The sequence below is a fragment of the Penaeus monodon genome, unplaced genomic scaffold (genome assembly GCF_015228065.2).
Source record: "Penaeus monodon isolate SGIC_2016 unplaced genomic scaffold, NSTDA_Pmon_1 PmonScaffold_7582, whole genome shotgun sequence".
NCBI lineage: Eukaryota > Metazoa > Arthropoda > Malacostraca > Decapoda > Penaeidae > Penaeus > Penaeus monodon.
The window spans coordinates 1-15,456 of record NW_023662752.1 but is presented as its reverse complement, the minus strand read 5'-3'; the positions used below and the strand labels follow the sequence as shown (position 1 = coordinate 15,456).

The 15,456-nt window shown below is 29.7% G+C and overlaps 1 long non-coding RNA gene across 1 annotated transcript; it reads left to right on the top strand.

Annotated features, from left to right (window-relative positions):
* Positions 1–510: 510 nt before the first annotated feature.
* On the top strand, positions 511–1,074 carry LOC119571710. The gene is made up of 2 exons (XR_005228633.1): positions 511–674; positions 827–1,074. It is a non-coding gene; the product is annotated as an uncharacterized LOC119571710 (long non-coding RNA).
* Positions 1,075–15,456: the final 14,382 nt, after the last annotated feature.

Here is a 15,456-nt window from a genome sequence, read left to right as displayed (position 1 = left end):
GTGTGTGTGTGTGTGTATGTGTGTGTGTACATACATACATACATACATATATATATAATACATACATACATACATACATACATACATACATACATACATACATATATATATGTATATATATATATATATATATATATATATATATATATATATATATATATTATATACATATATATACACACACACACACACACACACACACACACACACACACACACACACACACACACACACACACACACACACACACACACACACACTCCTATATAGACTTTCCCAGGCTGAAGTTTGTTACCTGAAGAGCGCCTTCATTCTTCATCTCGTCGCTCTGCTTTCTGCTGCTTTCCCGTTGCGCTATTTGTGCTCCAGCTATTCCTCTCCTTTTGCACGTCTTTTCCGTTAATGCCATGACTGGAAAAAGAATGGTTAGGAGTCCCGGCTCTACTGGCTACCAACACAAATATTGCACTCTTCATCTCATCTCTGATCCTTGTTATTTCATTCTCCCTCTGCGGGGGCCGCTCTCACCGTCTCCTCTGCTCCTCCCCAGGCAATATCATGTACAGGAAATACCCCAACGGCCCCAAGGAGTATCACCAGATGCCCGTGCCATCATGGAGGCCCAGGAGTTCTCTCCTACCCTCAGAGTCCACAATCAAAACCGACCGTGACAGGTAGGTCTAATTTTAACTCACTTTGTACGCGCTCAAGAAAACCAAATTGAATTCCACATGGTCTCAACGCTGTCACAGCCAGCAGTCAGCAATCAAAAGAACCCTCTCCTAGTGCGACTCGACTCACGCCATTTCACCTCGTATATTTGCAGGAACTGGATGTTTGACAAGGAATACCTACAGGGCGTCAAGAAGCCGATCTTCGTGAGAAGTTTCTAACAGCGTTCTTCTCTCTCCGTCCTTTAATTCTTTAATCCGAATATGGTGAAGAAGATACACTCGTGCATGAAATAACTCCCAAACACACAAAAAATACATAAACAGCAGCACCTTAGTGGTAGTCTTGACCCCACCAACGTCTTTGTACTTCCAGACTTAACATATTAAAATTATTTCTGTACATGCTTTTCTAAACATACCATTGACATCACAAGTCGATCCTTCATATATATATATATATATATATATATATATATATATATATATATATATATATATATATATATACATATCAAAATAATTATTTCTGTATATGATTTTCTAAACATATACCAGAATGCACACCTTTCTCAGTGACATTACAAAACGAAAAATTCAGGCCACTAGAGGGATGGGAGGTGGACGCTGCAGCCATAACTGTCTTCGGACATTCCCAACTGGTAGAACCCTTGAGACCCTCGTGAATTTGTACTTACACCCGAAGAAGCGAGTGGTTGGATACACAATAAGGCAAATGCTGTTCCAGCCCCGACCACTTTAAGGCTGGAGGGAGATAGTTTAAATAATCAATCAGACATCATACGCCTTTGGTTTCAGCCTGATTAAGGAAAAAGAAAGATATGGATATAAAATTAAACAAACAAAACACATATTAATCTAACTTCACAGAATACTTACGTACATAGAAAAATGTAAATCTATTTCTCCAGCTTCCTGTCTCCCGAATTACCTACGTGCCTACATAACTTCCCATCTATCTTTATTTTTCTATCGATCTATATATGTATCTGTCTTTATGTCTATTATATATTTTTTGTAAAAATAATCAAACCTACATATATATATGAAAACACACGAATATGCCAAAGGCCTTTTCGCATTTACTGCTTCATCAGTCGACTAATGCCGTCTCGCTCACGTGTGTCAACTGGTGCTGATTCGGCTGAACCTTACCCGCCGTGGTGCCCAGCCACAGCAGTAACCTCCAGGCGACAATTGCAATTTCTCGCGCCTGGGCGGGGCGCGAACCGCCGACCTCTCGGATGAGAGGCCGACACGTTACCACTGTCCTAACCCGGAGGCTATATGACTAGATAAGGATAAGTCCGATATGCGAAGCTTAGCCTCGCCCGGGCTATGCCATGAGGGGAGCCCAGCCTGTGTCGACTAATACCGACTCGCTCACGTGAGGCTTATGTGATTAGAGCTACATAGAGGTATATATACAGGTCACGTCGGTAATCAGGTGTGCGACGACCTTGGCTAGTTCGTGGCTCACTGTTGCGGTGTTGAAGTTGTTAGTTGTGTGTATGAACGCCGCTACTACCATCTTCCTTTCTTGTGGGAGCAGACCATGTTTAATGATAAAGGCCTGGAACCACTTAGGGAGATGGCTGTCGGAGTCGACGCGAACAACGAAGGCGCTTCTCTTGTCATGTCGTCAGAGGGCGCTGCGGTGTTGGTCGATTCGTTGTTCGTGGAGACCACGTCCTGTCTCGCCTATGTATACTTTATCGCAGCCACCGCAAGGTATGATGTACACCTGGCTGCGAGGTCTGCTGTGGTCTGATCTCTTTTTCCTGACGATGTCTCCGATCTTTTTGCCAGATGTGGTAGCTATTTTCATTGTGCGGCCTACCAGGGCCTCCAGGTGGTCTGTCAGCTGCGAGTGAGGGATGATAATTCTGTGTGCCTTATTCTGTGTGGCGCCCCCTCTTGATCTAGTCACGATCTTTTCCGGCTTGTGTCGGAGGTGGTTGAGCAAGGTGCGAGGGTAACGGAGGCGTTGGAATGTGTTGCTGACGTGTTGCATTTCCTCCTCCAGGAACTCAGGGCTACAGATTCTAAGCGCTCAGAGGAAGAAACCAATGACCACGCCTTCTTTGGTTCTATGCTATGGGCAGAGAAATAATGTATGGAATCACCTTTATTTCTGTGTGTGTGTGCGCGCATCAAATATGTATAAATATATTTACACATACATATATATATACACACATACACGTATACAGACACATATGTATTATATATATATATATATATATACTATATATATATATTATATACATATATATATATAATTATATATATATATATATATATATATTATATATATATATGTGTGTGTGTGTGTGTGTGTGTGTGTGTGTGTGTGTGTGTGTGTGTGTGTTGTGTGTGTGTGTGTGTGTGTGTGTGTGTGTGTGTGTGTGTGTGTGTGGTGTGTGTGTGTGTTGTGTGTGTTTATATATATGTAATTAATATATGAATATATATACATATATATTTATTTTTATTCATATATATGTTTGTTATATATACATATATATCCATATAATTCATATATATAAATATGTATGTATGTAGCATGTATATCTATCTCTCTATCTCTCAAATACATATGCATATATATTATATATATTATATATTAAAATAATATATTTTATATATATTATATATTATTATAAAATATATAATATTTATATATATATATATATATATATATATATATATATACATACATACATATATGTATACATATACATATGTATATATATAGATGGAAAGAGAGATAGATGAATATATATAAATAAATGCATATCTCTATATATACATATAATAAATATATATACATAATATATATATATATATATATATATATATATATATATATATATATATATATGCACGTATATATAAATATATATGCACACACACACACACACACACTCACACAACATAACAACACACACACCACACACACACACACACACATATATTATATAAAATATATATAAAATTTTAAAATAATATATATAAATATAAATTATATATATTTTATCTATATATATATAATATAAAAATTAAATATAATAATATATATTTTAATATATATATTATATATATATATATATATATATACATATATATATGTGTGTGTGTGTGTGTGTGTGTGTTTTGTGTGTGTGTGTGTGTGTGTGTGTGGTGTGTGTGTGTGTGTGGGGTGTGTGTGTGTGTGTGTTACATTTTTATTGTAATAGAATGGAATATAAAGTATATATGCACATATAAAAAATATCTATATTTATATATATGAAATATATTATATATATTATATATATATATATATATATTATATATATATATATATATGTACACACACACGCACACACGCACACACACACAACACATGTATATATAATATAATATTATATATAATAATATATATATATATTATATATTTATGATATATACATATAATAACTATATATGCACACACACACACACACACCACACACACACCAACACACACACACACCTCACACACCACACACCACACACACCCACACACACACACCACACACCATGCACACAAACATATATATAATATATATATATATATATATATTAAATTTTTAATAATTAAATTTTATTTTAATTATTTATTTTTAAAATATGTTTTTTTTGTTTTAATTTTCCCAACAGCTTTTATTATTAAAATTTTTCTATTAAATTAAATTTTGGGTATCCCCCCATTTTTAAAAAAAAATTTTAAAATTTTTTTTTAATTTTTGGGTTTAAATAACCCTTTTATATAAAAATAAATAATTTATATTTAAAATATAATAATTATTTTTAATATTATATATCAATATTATAATTTATATATATAATATTATAATATATATAATTAAAAGTTTCGAAAAAAAAAAAATTAAAATTAAATAGTAAATTAAAAAAAAATTAAATAAATTAAAAAAAATAGTTTTTTTTTTTTGGTTTTAAGTTTTTTTTACTAAATTGGGGTTAAATTTTTTAAGGGGAAGGGAACCAAATTTGAAAACCTTTCATAAAAAACTAAAAGTTTTTCCCCTTCCCACCCCACCAAGGGGGCTTTTTTTGGGGGGGGTTCCGGGCCCAGGGGGGGGCCAGCCCCGGGGCCCCCCCTTCGCCCAGCCTTAAAATTTTTTAAAAATTTTAAAATTTTAATTTTAAAATTTTTAAAAAAATTTTAAACCCTTTCGGGGTCCCCACCCGTCCCCAAAAAACCCTTTAAAAAAGCAGAGAAAAATTTGAAAAATTTTTTGGGGAAAAAAAATTAACCACAACCAAAACAACAAAAAAAAACCCCACCACAACACCAATTAATATAATATAAAAATTTAATAACCCATATATTAAATTAACCCCTATTATTTAAAACCCCAAAGACCCGTAAACCCCCCAACCAGATTTGGGTTTAAATTTCCCCCCCGGGTTTCCCAGGGAAATTTTTAAAGCTTTAAATAAAATAAAACCCCCCAAAAACCCCAAAAACCCAAATATTAAATTCATTTATTTAAAATGGGAAAATATAAAATTTTTAAAAAAAACCCAAAAAAAGTAACCGGAAGGGTTTTCCGAAGGGGTATTTTAATTTAAAATTAACCAAAACCCTTTGTGAAAAATTTTAAACCCTCTTTTAAATTTTTTATTTAAAATAGAAATATAATTTTTAAAAATTTAAAAGTAACTTTGAATTTTTTTTTAAAAGTAGTATCTTTTTATTTTTGTAAGTTTATATTGGGGATAATATTTTAAATATAATAATGAATTATATATATTATAATATTTATAAAATTTATAAAATATTATTATAAATTATAAAATAAAAATTTAATATAATATATTATAATAAAAATTATATAAAATAAAATAGATATAAAAATATGAATATTTTTTAAAATATTTTTTAATATATAGTTAAATATAAATATTTTTTATATACATATAATAATTAAATAAAAAATAAATATATATGGGAAATAATAAAAATAATAAAATAATATAAAAAAAACAAAATAATCAATAATATTAAAAGAAAAAAAAAAATATAATAACAAAATTTTTATATAAAATTAAATTTTAACAAAAATTTTAAAATTTTTATTATAAAAATAAATTAAAATATTTTAAACACTAATATAAAATAGCTTTTGATATTATAATTAATAAATTAAAAATTTTTTAGATTTTTAATTTTAATAGGATATACCATTTTAAATTATATAAAAATATAATATATATTATTATAATTAAAATTTTTTAAACCAAATATAATAAAAAAAATAAAATTTAATAAAATTTTTATATAATAAAAAAAATTTTTAATATAAATAATTTTCCAATAATATATTATTTTTAAATAGAAAAAGATAAAATAGAAAAAATTTTTAAATAGATAAAAAAAAAAAAAATTATTTATAGAATAATCAAAAAAAAAAAAAATAATAAAAATTTAATATAATATAATAATAAAAATAAAAAAATTAAAATTAAAACCTAAAAAAATAACTATATTTTAATATATAATAAATATATAATATATAAAATATAAATAAATTTTTAAATAAATAAAAATTTAAAATAAAAAAATAAAAAAAATAAAAAAAAAAAAAACCCTTTAAAAAAAAATAATTAAAAAATAAAAAAAAATAAAATTTTTTTTTAAAAAGAAAAAAATTTTTGGAATCTTATAAATCCCCAAAGGGGGGGAAAAAAAATTTTTAAATTTAAAAAAACCCCAAAAAAAGAAAATTTAAATTTTAAAGGGAATATTATTTAATCTAAAATTATTTACCTTTTTTAAAAATTTTTTTAAATTTAAATTTTAATTTTAAAATTTAAAAATTTTTAATATCCTTTAAAAATTTAATAATAAAATTATACAAAAAATTTTAAAAAACCCCCAAAATTTATATTTTAAATTTTTAAATTTTAAAATTTTTAAAATTTTTAAATTTTAAGGGGAAACCAATTTATTGATTTTAAAATAAAAAAGTTAAAATTAAAATTCTTTCTTATTTATATTGGGGTTTTTTTTTTCCCTTTTTATTAATTAATTTTTTTTATATCTATTCTTTTTAAAATTTTAAAATTTTTTAAAAAGTTTTTTTTAAATTAATTTTAATTAAACCCTTTTATTTTCCCCCCCCTTTTATTTAGTTTTTTTTTATTTAAAAATTTTTTCTATCGTTAAATATTTTTAAATTAAAATTCCCTTTATAAAATTTACCAAAATTTAAAAAATAAAAATTTTGTATATTTTTTAAACCAATTTTTTTTACTCCTGATTATCGTTAAAAATTTTTTTTTTTAATTGATATTTAAAAAAACCTATTAAAATTAAATTTTAATTTTTTATTAATTTTTCCCCAAAATTATATCTTTTCTTTCTCTTCTATATTTATTTCCTAAATTTATTTTTATTTAAAAAATTTTTTTTATTTCCCTATATTATTTTATTACATAATTTTTTATTAATATACCTTTTAAAATTATTATTAAAATTTTAATAATTTCGTTTATTTATTATATCAAAACCATAAAAATTAATATTTTGTGTGTGTGTGTGATGGTGGTAGGTCAGCCCAAAATTAATTTTTGGTGAAATTTCCCTCACTGGACTGGGCCCAACCATTCCCCTTTTTTTGGTCCCCTCTTTGATTAAGGTCTTTTTTGGGGTTAAATACAAAAAAAAACTTTTCCCTATTACAATTTTTTGAGTAAATATGAAACAACCCCCAAAAAAAAAAACCCCTCCCTACGGTCCCTAATCCCTCCCCCCTTGAAAAAACCTCTAAATCGTGACCAAAAATTTTAAGATTCCGCACCCGAATATTAAATAATGTCAACGGCAGTTTTTAATACCATTTCGTAGGTCGTACATTTAACCACATTGAAAAAACACTATGTTTGCTGACCCCTTTGGGGCCACGGCACATATTCGGGGGCGTACAGAAGTTCACGAGTTTTGGGTTTTTTCTTCGACTCCGTCGGCGCCGACCATCTTCGTACGCACCGGCCTCTTCATCTTCGTACGCACCGGGCCTCCCCATCTCCGCCCTTTTAATAAATTCTCATAAAAAACCCTTTTTTTCCCAATATTCTTTATCTAATCACTTATGTCATTAGCCATGATTTCAGGGGCCCTCACATTTATTTTCTACCGAGGATTAAAAGGGTTTGCTATAGCCCCCCTGGGGGGATGGGGACGGCCTCCGTGAATTTCACGTCACACTCTTTAACCCGGGTTAAATTTTGATATTTTTGACTCATCCCATTTATATTTTTTCCCATGTCAGTTATTTTTTCACATTGCACGTATTATTTTTTACTACCCACATTTTACTAGCTTCCCAATTTTGGGAAAAATCGGGCGAAAGGGAAACCCTCAGGGAGTGGCTTTTTTAGGTGCAAAGCTCAGGGGGGAAAAATTTTCCCCTTGTTACCCCCCACGTCTCCCTATTTAAAGTAGGGGGCCCGCCATTTTTACATTTGTTTTCGTTATTTTCCCGGTTACTTTTCTTGGACACTTGAAAAAATAAATTTATTTTTATTTTAATTTTCCTTTTTTTTTGTTTTTCATCTTTTGGGTCACGTTAAGTTTTCTGTTTTTTAAAAGGGTTTCACTATCTTTGAAAAACCCCCACCCCTTTAAACCCTATCTAAAAAAATTAAAAAAATTGTGAAAGGCAAAAAATTATACACAAATGTAAAAAATTTGGGATTTTTTTTTTTAACAGTTTTTTAATTATTCACATTCAAAATTTAACTTTTATTTTGCCGGTAGCTACTTTTTTTTAGTACGCTATTCCAAGACTTTTGAAATAAGCGGTCCCCCTCGTTCCGCCAGACCAAAGGGTCTTTGGGATGGTTATCTTACCCATTTTATTAATATTTATATATAATTTTAAAATTTATATATATTTTAAATATATTATATTAATATTTTGTATTTTATGTAATATATATATAGATATTTTATATATATTAAAATATATATATTTTAAATTTTAATTTATAGCACACACACACACACACAACACACACACACCCCACACCCACACAACAAAACACACACACACACCACACACCCCCCAAAAAACACACACAAAACACCCCCCAACACCTACGGATATAAAATATATATATATATATATATTAATATATATATATATATATATTTTTATATTTTTTGTAATGTATATTTTGGTAGGAAATAAAACACACCAAAAAAAAATAAATAAATAAAATATATTTTTTATATATTAAAATATAATATATAATTTTAAAATAGTAGAAAGGAAGTAGATAGGAAAATATAGATTTAGATAACAAACACAAAACAAACAACACACCACAAACACACACAAACCCCACACACAAAGATATATATTAATTTTTATTAAAAATTATTATATATAAAATTTAATTTTAATTATATATCACACACACGCACAAAACCTATAATGTAATACGTTTTTATACATACATAAATCAAATAATTTATTTTTGGGTTTTGGTTTGTTGTGGAAATGGCAAAAATAAAAATATTTTTCTATATATTTAATTTTATATATAATATTATATATAAATATATATATTTATATATATATGTTAAAATATATATAATAATATATAATATATTATATATATATTTTATTTTAAATATTATTTTATATTGTGTGGTGTGGGGTGTGTGTGTGTGGGTGGTGTGTGTGTTGGGTGTGTTTGTGTGGTGTTTGTGGGTTTGATATATCATGTTTTATGAATCCATCTATATTTCTATATTTTGGGCAACACCCCCACCCCCCCACAACCCCCCCAACAAATATAATAATTATATTATATATATTATTTATATTTTTAATAAATATATATATTAATAAACCTTTATATAAATATAATATATTTTATATAATATATATTAATATGTTTATATTTTTATGAAAATATATTATGTATTATTTTGGAAAAAGCATATCTGTATTTATATATTTTATATATATATTTATATAAATAAAAAACTTATATAAAATAATATTATATTAAAAAATGCAAAACCCCACAACACACACAAAAAAAAACAACACGCCCACACCCAAAACCCATCCCCCCAAAACCACCAAATTGTATTATATATACCCCCCCCCAAAGGGATAATAATTTTATATTTTAAAATTATATATAAAATATAAAATTTTAATATATATATCATCAAAAAACGGATGCTAATTTTGAGCGCCGGGGACCTCCCACCATCCTTCGAAACTAACTCGACCCTTGCGCTTTTCTTTCACTTGTACCACGCAGCCCGCAAAATCTTTGATTTGTCGCCAATTTTGTCTTTTTTGGGGGCTTTTCCCTTTTTTCCTATCCCTCCCTGTCAGCAATTTTTTTCTAAATACTTTTATTTCTTCCCCTGCCCAAAAAAAACTTTATTTTCCCTTTTTGTTAAAGTGTCCAAAGCCGGTCTTTACAATTTATTTTTTTCAGCATTCATCATTTTTTCTTCTTGCCCTTTTTAATTACGAATTTTTGGTCTGTAACCCCAACATTCAAAAACATTGCCCTTTTTTTTGTCTATCTTCTTCGCACCCAACACCCCAAACCAATTACGAAATTGGGAAAACTAAGGGAGCATAACCTCATTTTTGCCCGGGGAAGCTTCAGTTTTTCCCGAGGGTTTTGAGGAAAATGTGGCTTTTTTGGCAAGGGAAAAATTTTTCTTTTTATGCCCGGGTAAATATAAATATGTATTAGAAAAAAACGCTCCAAGTAAAAAACCTTCACATTTTTACAACCACCCTTTGTTTGGGTTACATGCTCATCTTTTTATTTGTCGATTAGCTTCAATCTTATGATTTATTTTTCTTGGCTTTGGAACAAACCCCCTTTTTCGCTTGCTTCCTTTTTTATAACAGGTTGTAGTTAAATTGATTGCGGGAAATTAAAAATTTATGCCCTCGGGATCTGATTTTTTGTACCCCTCCAACACTACTTTTCCCTTAAAAATTTTCTAAAGCATCTCTCATAATTGTTTCAAAATATATTTTAAAAAGGTGGGGAGACGAATGCAACCTTGCCCGCATCCTTGGGTTTGATTTTTTGAACCCTTTCCCTTTAACCCCAAAAGGGTTTCTTTTGCTTGTTGTTGGTCATACAGGGTTTTTATTAGTTGGGGGGGGGGATGTTTTTTTGGAAACCTCTATTCTTTGTTTTTCCAGAGGATATCGTATTAACAGTATCAAAACCTTCGATAATCGTGAAACAAGGAAAGGGCTTTCGGGTTTTTCTCTGCTTTTCGTATGTTTAATTTTGGGATTTTAAACCCGGCCTCTGGTCCCTTTCCCGGGGCGAAAACCTGTTTGTTCGTCTGCTTTTCCTCTTTTTTAATTTCTTTTTCATTCTTTAGCAAAAATTTTTTTCAAAAAAATTTTGTGCTGTACTTATTAATGAAAATTGTCCTGTTTTGGGTTTGCACGGGGAGTCCCTCACCTTTTTTGGTTTTGGGAGCAAAACTGATTTTACCCAGCCCTTCCGGCCTTTTTTTTCTTTCATTCCACTTTTTTCCGTAAAAAAGCTTTAGAAAAAGCATTCAAAAAATTTTCGCCAGCATTTTGTTTATTTTTGCTGTTTTTTAACCCTTTTCCCGAGCTCTTGTTATTTTTTAATTCTTTTATGGTTTTTATAACTTTTTCTACAGTAAAGGGGGTTTCATCTTCGTTTCCCTTTGGGGCCCAAATTTTAATTTGGGTTTGGTAGATCTTTATTCTTTGTATAGGTTGGGGAAAAATATTGATTCCATCTATCTTTGAAAAATTTTTCCATCAAATTAAAAATAGGGCCCTCTTCAGTTTTGATATGTCCCTTGGGAGGTTTAAATTTTTGTGTAAAGTTTTGTACCCTTGGTAGAAATTTTTTAGTTTTCTTATTGTAGAACAATTTTCAAATTTTCCCCGGCAAAGTTTTATTTAAATTTTTTTTTTATCTCGTCGCAATAATCTTTTTAATTTTGTTTTTTTTTTTTTTGTAAAATTTTATCTTCAAAACTGGTTTTAAAACCCTTTGATTTAGGATCTTCTTGTTTCAACTTAAAAAGTGTTTTTTTCGTATCCAGGGGGGAAATTTGGGCTTTTTTTTTTGGGGAAAAAGTTTTTTAAACAGCGTTTGCAAGGTTCTTTTTCCCTTTTTCCCACAACTCTTAGGGTCTTATAAAAATTTACATTTTTTTAGTAATTCAATTTGTTTGGGCACGTAATTCTGTAATTTTTATCAAGAGTTTTGTAAATGGGCTTTAGGTGGGTTTGGGGCGCTCCATCTTTTTTGATTTATTGAAAGCGATTTTAGTGTTTATGGTCATTGTTGGGAGTCGGCACCAGGTCCCTTTTCTTGGATTTTTTATAAATTCCCATTTTGGGTTTAACACAAAGTGTCAAAATTTTGGGTTTCGTGTTCTTTTTGGGTTGGGGAAAACCCCGTGTAAAATGTCTTGGGGGGGGGTTTTGGAACCAAAAAGTGTTGGGTTTTAAATAGATTATTTTTCTAAGAATTCAATTTAAAAACTTTTACCTCTTTCCCTTTTTATCTCCCAAAACCGAAATTTCCCCAGGGGTTTTTTTTTTAGATTACTTTTTCCTACTTTTGGGGTTGAGGTCCCCATGATTACTTTTACATCTCTGTTGGATTGTTTTCTAAAATTTTTTTTTTGGAGAGGTTTTTTAAAAATTTTCCCTTTTTTCTCATTACAAAGTTGGTTTTTTTGCGATCATTTTTTGGGCTGGGACCCAATTTGTGAATTTTTTTTTTTTTCGTGAAATATAGCCAAAATCCGGACTAAATTTCCTTTTCTTTTTAGGAAAAAAAAAAAATGGGCTTGTTTTCTTTTTAAATTTTGGGAAAATTCCCTTACTTTTTTTCCCGTTTTGGGTTTACTGATTTTTTATTTTTTGAATGTTTTATCTATCCATTTCGTTAAAGACAGTTATGTAAAATACCCAACTCTTTTATTTTCCTTCGTTTTCCCCGTTCCCATTTTTTTGTTTTTTTTTAATTGGGGCCCCTTTTTTTGTCTTCCAGTGCCTATTTTAACTTTTTTTCAGCCCCGGTTTCCTAATTAACAACGCACCCCTTGATAATCCAAAGCGACGGGCGATGTGGTATGAAATTAAAAATTTTTTATTTAATCATTTGGGGTTGAGGTTTTTCAGGAGAAAAGAAAAGCCCAGTGGAAACCCCAGACTCCTTCTCAAATCGCCCGTCCCCAATAAAATAAGGGGGGAACTATCTTGCTGCTTTGAAAAAGTTTCACTGTAAACCCCCCAGACAATTGGGTTTGGGGAAAACCTAAACAGGGAGAACCAAGGTGTTTTTACCAATATCCCTGGGCCCCGCTGCCGACAGCTTCACCGCAACCCCCGGAAAAAAAAAAAAGGGGGCTAATAGGGTGTTATTTTTTGTTTCAAGGGAACCCCCGGGGATTTTTAATAATAAATTTTATATTAAAAATTTTTTATTTAAATTTTATTTTAAAAAAGAAAAAATCCAATTAAACCCCAACCCCCACCCCACCCCACAACAAGGACTATTTTTTTAAAATTAATTAATAAAATATTTTTTAACCCAAATAGAAAATTTTTTTTTTCAAAAATATATTTTTAATTAAATTAAAAAAAAAAAATTAAAATTATAATTGTATGTTAAAAGTTTTTATAAATATATTATTTATTATAAAATATATTAAGATATTTTAATTTTAAATAATATATATTAAAAAAATTTATATATTTTATATATATATTATATAAAAAAAATAAATATAATTATATTTATATTATTATATATTAATATATAAAATAAAAAAAAAAAAAGCATTATTTTAAATATTAATATAAAAATATATATAATAAAAATATAAATATAAATAAAATATAATATTAATATAAATGTAATATTATTTTATTATAATATATTTTATATATAATATTATATATATAGAAAGAAAAAATATCAAAAAATATAAATATATTTTATTTTTTTTAAAATTATATATATAATATTATATAATATTTAATATATATATATATATATTATATAAAATTTTAATATATTTTTAAATTATATATATATAATTTATATATATATATATTATTTATAATATTATATATTTTATTATTTAAATTAATATTTTAAAATTATATTTAACAATTTTATTATATTATACTCTATTTTATACTTTTTTATAATATATTAATATTATTCATATTATATATATATTTTTAATTTTATTTTTTTTATATTTTATTTTTATATATATTTTTTTCATTATAATTTTTTTAATTTTTTTTTTTTTATTATAATTTTTTTTTTTTTTTATTTTTTATTATTTATATTTCCTTCCCCCCCGGGTTGATGTGGTGGCATTAGAAAGAGAAAGGGTCGACTGTTTCAAAACCTCAATTTTTGAAATGTTTTATGCCATACATTAAAATTCTTAGTTCCTCTAAAGTTTCCCCTAGAATATCATCATGTTGGGGAAAAGAAAATTCCTTTACATTGATCTGTAGGGAAACTAAAAATTGACCCCCCGGGAAATGTGAAACGCACAGATTTTCATTTGGTATAAAATTAAACTTAAAGTTACCTTTTCTATGGGGTGTGCGAGGATCACTTTCCCCCTAACTTTTTTCCGATGTATTCAAAAATATCATGACTGATACATCATTGGTTTTCCTACAGGAACTACATACGAGTACTTTTATATTTTTCCGGTAAGATTTCTTTTTGATTGAGGAGGACTTTTCTCCTTACCCGGGGTTGGGGCCCGGAAACCTTTTGATTCCCATTCTTGCCCTTGAAAACTGGAAAAGGGTTTCCAGAGTGACAATAGTAAAGTTTCAAAAGGGAATGGCCCGGGATTGCATAGGTCTAAGGGGAAGAGCTAGTCTTGTAAATTTTAGTAACTCAAAATTTGAATTCTTTTTTTCCTCACCCCCCAACCCCCATAGAGTCCCAAAGAGGGGAACTCCCTTTTCCAAGATGGAAAGAAGAGGGGTGGGGTTTCCATCCCCCCCTAAGTCTTTATACATCAGGAAGCCATTTTGTCTCTCCCCCAGGTGACCCCCCCATATGGGGAACCTTTGGTCCAGTCAAATCACTGGGACCCAACCCTTTGCCCCCCCAGTAAGTGGTTTCCCGTTTGGGGGCCCCTCTCCAGGAGGCCGTCGCCGGAAACAAAAGCACTTTTTTGGGCCAAGGCATGAGAGAGCTTTCTCAGTTGCCAAAACAGTCCCACCAGGGCTAGTATCAGCCAGCCCCCCCCCAAAGCCCTGGAGCAAGAAGTATATGGCAGATGACAGCCCCCGGAATTTTTAGCCAGAAATTCTGGCCACCTGAGGGAGACAGACATTTGACAAAGGGGCCCTTTTCAGTAATCTGGCCGTACGCACTTTACACATGCTCGAAAGGGACATCCGCATCATTTTTAAAAACCACAAGCCCCTAATCAAGCCCCCTTTCCAAGTCAGGGATGCTTGGTCAGAGAGGCGCAACGACAGCCTCCTACGCCGGACAGGCTGACTATGAGACCCCTCTTTGGGTCCAGGGGAAACCAGTGCTGATTCTCTCCTATGAATCGAGATCTCCTCCATTCAGTTGGGGGCTACGGTTTGGGCTGAAAATCGGATCCCGAGACCAGGCCCCCCTTACCCGGGGGTTTCACAAAAGCCCCCTTTTACTTTAACCC